This window comes from Colobus angolensis, unplaced genomic scaffold (genome assembly GCF_000951035.1).
Source record: "Colobus angolensis palliatus isolate OR3802 unplaced genomic scaffold, Cang.pa_1.0 Scaffold59, whole genome shotgun sequence".
Classification (NCBI taxonomy): domain Eukaryota; kingdom Metazoa; phylum Chordata; class Mammalia; order Primates; family Cercopithecidae; genus Colobus; species Colobus angolensis.
This window is the reverse complement of record NW_012119487.1, coordinates 10,450,381-10,456,154: the sequence shown is the minus strand read 5'-3', so window position 1 is coordinate 10,456,154 and position 5,774 is coordinate 10,450,381. Positions and strand designations below refer to the sequence as shown.

Below are 5,774 nucleotides of genomic sequence, written 5' to 3'. Positions count from 1 at the left end.
AGCTCTGACACCAGGGAGGGGCCTGCAGCTCTGACACCAGGGAGGGGCCTGCAGCTCTGACACTAGGGAGGGGCCTGCAGCTCTGACACCAGGGAAGGGCCTGCAGCTCTGACACCCGGGAGGGGCCTGCAGCTCTGAGACTGCAGGGGTTGAGCTTGGCGAGGCGCAAGCACCTGGGATGGCACAGCAGACACGCCAGCCCTTCCCTGGTTCTTCCCCACAGCCTTGGGGACAGAAGCTTTAAGGGCCAGAGCTGAGGGGTGGGACAGAGAATTCTGGATCCCCTCTCCTTTGAAGCCCGGGGCAGAAGCTGCCAAGTCCCCCGTGTGGTGATCATGCTCGCCGGAACCACTCCACGTGACGCGAGGGTCCGTTTTCTCTGAAGGTGCTGGGGTCGTGGGAGGGTTGAAGCATCGCGGGCCCTGCACCCTGAGGACCCTGCAATCCCGTGGTGGCTCAGGCCTGCCCTGCAGGCAGAATGGGCACAGGACACACGGGGCCAGTGTGGGGTGCAGACCAGAGCCCAGCCCTAAGCCTGGTCCAGCCCTCACGTCAACAATGGCTTTTAAATTTTTAAATGGTTGGAAAAAAATCAAAAGAAAAACAATACTCCGTGAGAGGTGAGAGTTCCATGAAATTCAAGCCTCGGGGTCTGCAGGGGTCTGACTGGGCACAGCCTGGCTCAATCGCCTGCCACTGCTTCTCCCCAGGGACCACCCTGTGCTCACATCTGCCCTCGAAGGGGCAGCTGGCAGCCAGGCCGGAGAGCGCCATGCAGTGGACAGGGGCCACGGGAGTCGTGGCAGACCTGGTAGCCACGTAAGACAGGAGAAAAGGAACAGACACAACAAGCCTTGGCCACGTGCCCTGCATGATCCGAGGTATCTGAGACATCGCTGCGTCCGTGTGAAACGAACGTAAAAACATGACGGAGACATCCAGGCCCGTGCTCCAGGCTGGGTCTCTGGACACAACGGTGCCTGGCCACTCATCTCACGCGGACGCGCCACACTACAGGCCCTGCAGCCACCAGGGCTGGCGGCCTCCACGAGGGGCAGTGTTCAAACGCGCAGGACGCAGGCGAGGTCCATGCGGCCCTGAGTGCCGCACGGAAGCAATGCCGGGAGCCCAGCGCGCACGGAGCAGGCTCGCCAGCAGGGAGCCCACATCAACCAGGGCCTCTCGTGCGGCTAAGCCAGACACTGGAACCACCCAAACAACCCCTGCACTCCCCAGCCCATGCCACGCAGGAGTCCCTCACGGGAGACGGGTTGGGCCTTTCCGACACTCCCCTTCTGCAGCCAAACCCTCAGTGGGGCAGGGCAGGGCTTGGGTGGGAGCCGTGACTAGCGGAGGTGCCACGGGACAGAAACCGCTTGCACCGGGCCCTGAGCTGGTTTGGCTCCGACAGGAGCCCTGCCCCTGTTGTGTGTGAGGACTGTGTACCCGCCAGGGCCGGCCTCAGCGCCTTCGCCACTCACCCACCCACGCACTCACCGTGTGGCACCTGGGGTCACGCGTGCTGCTAGAAACACAGGCTCCTACACCTGGGGTCACGCGTGCTGCTAGAAACACAGGCTCCTACGAGGTCCTGCCTGCTCCTCACTGATGCCTTCAGCAGGCCCAGGGCAGAAGTGGTGCCCAGCTGCACCCAGGGCAGGAAGTGAGCCGCTTGCCAGCCTCCTGTTCCCTGTGCTCGCTCAGAACACCCTCCCTGAGCTGGAGCCAGTCCCAGCCACCCGACCCTGCGGGCCCCATCTGGACAGGAGGGAGGCCTGTCCCAGGAGAGCAGGGACCACACAGTACCCTCTCGTGGGTGCTCGGAGAAGAGGAGCCTGCCCAGAAGAGTAAACATCCCTGCCACGGAGGCCGGACAGCCGGCTCTGTTAAGGCCTCCCTGGGGTTTTCCAGCGCACACCAGGGATCTCCAGAGATGGCCTCACTGAACCACCCCTGACCTGCTGCCAGAGGAGTCGAGAGCCCCGTGTGGGTGGCGGGGGCCCTGCCCTGGCTGGCAAGGCCCACTAAGCAGCAAGGGCTGCAAGCAGTTGGGACTCCCAGGACACAGCTGCCAGCCACGTGCCAACCTGAGGGTCCCATCACAGGGGTGACTGTGGGAAGCTGGCACTGATGTTCTTCCGGAAATCCACCCTGCCAGCCTTCCCGAGTGCAGGTGTGGGTCCTGGGTCCCCCTGTGTCCCCATCCACTCATGGATGGACAGATGCTAGTACAGGACGAGCAGCTACGGAAAAGACTCCCAGGCTGGGTGGGGGGGCTCACGCCTGTAATCCCAGCACTTTAGGAGGCTGAGGTAGGTGGATCATGAGGTCAGGAGTTCGAGACCAGCCTGGCCAAGATGGTGAAACCACATCTCTACTAAAACACAAAAATTAGCTGGGGGTGGTGGCACGTGCCTGTAATGCCAGCTACTCGGAAGGCTGAGGCAGAGAATTGCTTGAACCTAGGAGGCGGAGGTTGCAGTGAGCCGAGATCACGCCACTGCACTCCAGCCTGGACAACAGAGCGAGACTCCGTCTCAAAAAAAAAAAACCACAAAGGCTCCCAGCCGGCGTTCCCCTAGAGGGAGAGAACTGCATTTAGGAGGAAGACTCCGATGGGAGGGGACCCCAGGAAAGAGGGGCAAGGAGTGGCGAGAAGGAGGGAGGCAGAACCAGCAGCTACCTCCAGGGACAGCGCCCAGCCAGGGCTGACTGTATCTCGGCCGTGGGTGCTGGCTCCGGCCAGACCTTGGCAGGGGGTTATCATGTCCAGGGCCACTCGCCTGAGGACAGCGGGGACAGGGCCTGCTGCAGCCAGCCACAGGCTCTCGGGAGGAAGGCTCGCTTGCCACTCCCAGGTCCGGCCCACTTCAGGGCCTGGGCACACGTGAATCACCCAGTGCAGTGACCCTGAGGACAGCTGGACACAGGTCAGGTCAATCCATGGTTCCCCTCCTGGCTCCCTGTCCGAATAACCGGGGGGGAGGAGGGATTGGGGGGGCACCGTCACCATCACCAAGTTCCTGTCCGAATAACCGGGGCGGGGTGGGGGGAGCACCGTCACCAAGGAATGTGCCCAGGCTGGTCCCTCAGGGACAGCAGGGTGAGGACCCGCAGAGCATGTCGAGCCCTGGGCCGCTGCTGCTCCTGCAGGGCCTGCTGCTGGTGGAGCATCTGTGCTGCTCCTGTGAGCCGCATGTGCCCCCCGCTGGTTTAGCAAACGCCCCCAGGGCCTCTGCTGTGGGCCAGGCTGTTTTAGATGCTTGCGAATGGGAACCAGCAAGAGCCGTGCCTGCAGGGGCTCACTCTCAGGGTGGCACCTCGAGAGTGGTCAGGACTTAGCACTGCAGCCAGGCTGCAGCCACGCCCACCTCCGGGCTTCCTGGAGGGGCAGGGTGCTGAGGGCCCCGGGCTGTGTGGACCCATGCCTGCCCCCTACAAGTCCAACTGTGCAGCTCCCCACCCTCCCTGGGAACCGCTGCCCTAGTTTTAAACGGGGCGGTGGCCTAGATCCAGCCTCGGAGAACTGCAGAGGTGAGGCTGCCACTGCCCTGTGGGGACAAGTGGTTAATGAGCAGGGCCAACTGGCTGGTCCCGGTCCTGTATGAGCCATGCCACACACATACCCCGTGAGGGCAGCAAGGAGTGTCCAGCCAGGGGATGGCACGAGAAGGGCCAGTATGACCACACTGTCCAGGACTCAGCACAGGACTAAGTCCTGGAGGTGACCACCGCTGCCCCACTCCATCTGCGGCCACTGAGGTCTGCTGGGGGTCTCTGGTGCTGGCCTTGACAGCCCACCTGTGGCAGGACAGGGTCTTGGGGTGCCTCTCGGTAGGTGGTGGGCTCAGTGGGCGTGATGTGGGGATGGGACGCATGTTCCTGAGACTCCAGTGGGTGCAGGCAAAGGCACCTCCCTGGGTCAGCGTCCCACCTGGGAGATGGGAGCCCACATGGGAGCAGGGCTGGCACAACAACCCCCAGCCTTGCACGGGTGGCACTCACAGCTGCATCCACTCCACACACACTCCTCACTGTCTTGCTAACTAATGACGTACACGGCCGTACACCCTGGGCCCTCCCCTGCCCCGCAGGTGACACAGGCGTGTACCACTCCCACAGCATCTGCTCCCGGGCCCTGCATCTCGATCAGTCTTTCCCCAGAGCCATCTCACCACCATGGGAACCGCAGCGACCCCAACAAGGATGCCCCAGTGTCACCCCTGCCCGAGTTGGGGGTGTGCGGGGCAGCAGACAGAAAGCGGAGGCCCCTGTGTCCAGGCAGCTGGTGGCCCGGCCTGGCCCCACGGCAACCCCACTGCGCCCTAGAACTGCACCCACCAGACCAGAGGCTGCTGGTCCAGACAGAAAACAAGAGCCAGCCACTACTGGGACAAAGCTCAGTCGGTCCCCACAACCCGAAGACAGGCACCTCTGCCTGTGTCCCCACGGACGCTAAGGCCCCTGTGGAGGAGAAGGCCCCAAGGACGTGAAGCTCATCCATGAGTAGGGTGGGAGGGCTGAGGACAGGACTTCCCATCATCCCTGGAGAATGCCCCGCCCTGGGGGAGGACGTGGACTACAACCGCCCATCTCCAGTGACAACTGGCAGGACAGCATTCTCCAGAAACAGGTGCAGGCCGCTCCCCAGGGACCAGGCACCCTCCTGGCCGAGGACAGCGGCGGGGACCCTGCACATGCTCCTCACCAGCCCCGCCCTAGTGCTGCCGTGGCGACGGGGGGCTCCATCTGGAGGCCGGGACCACAGCACAGGGGAGGCCACCAAAGGGACAAACACCCCGTCAGGACCCCGGGCGGCGCGCCCCCACCGTCACCTCCACGGCAGGACCCCGGGTGGCGCGCCCCCACCGTCACCTCCACGGCAGGACCACAGCCCAAACGGCTGGGAGAACCAGGCTCTTCAGGGCGGGCAGGACTGCCGGCCTCGAGGGGTTCTGTGAATCAAGGGCTCTGAGGAGAGGCCCCCCAGCCACGGGCACTCCAACCCCGCTGCTCCACAAACAGTTCCGCAGCCCAAACAAACCCATAAATGAGCCGCAGTGCTTGGGAACAAACTCACCTGAAGCTGCCGCAGGCCCCCGAGCCCTCTCTGCCGCGTCTGGGCTGCTGCCTAGGGAGGGAGCATTTAATCAGGCCCCTCAGCTTCCACCAGGAGGACTCTGGCCCCGGAACACCAAGCCCCGCCTCCAGGCCGCTCTGCAGGAGCCCAAGTCCCCGGAAGTCAGCCCCGGGGGACCCTTCGCCTTAGAAGCTTGTCTGTCAGAGAGCCAAAGGCAGCCCGGGGAGCATCATGGGCTCGGCTGGTTCCTCACTACCCTGGGATAAGGCCCCTGACCTGTCCAGTGCAGTCAACCTCCGGCCAGCCAGGACCGCAGACAGGGCCATTCAAGATCCTGTCCGGACCTCCCACAGCCCGGCCCTGCTACAAGGAACAGGCCATGGGCAAGAGTCCATGAGTACGGCTGCCGAGTGGCACCAGCCAGGGAGGGCAGCTGAGCTTACCGGGCACTGCCAGGGAAAGGTGCCCAGCTTGGGCAGGGCTCAGGCACACGGCCAGGTGGCCACCTACACTCCCCTGGATCCTGGCCCGAGTGCTACCCGGCCACTACAACTGCCAGCAGGGCGGCCACTGCTTCGAGCCAGGCAGCTTTGCTTCTCTCAGGTCATGCTTTCCATGGCGGAGCCACTGCAGTGGACAGGACGCGCACACTCCCTGCCCTGTCCTTCCTGGGCCCTGTGTGCGGCCCACGGTG

General features: G+C 64.0%; 1 protein-coding gene across 1 annotated transcript in view; it reads right to left on the bottom strand.

Moving 5' to 3' along the window:
* CAPN15 (calpain 15) overlaps window positions 1-5,127 on the bottom strand; it is a 20,389-nt gene extending 15,262 nt beyond the window's left edge. Inside the window, exon 1 of the mRNA XM_011962433.1 lies at window positions 5,081-5,127. The gene's annotated coding sequence lies outside the window, so the exon portion shown is untranslated. The remainder of the gene's footprint in view (window positions 1-5,080) is intronic.
* Between the last annotated feature and the right edge of the window lie 647 nt (window positions 5,128-5,774).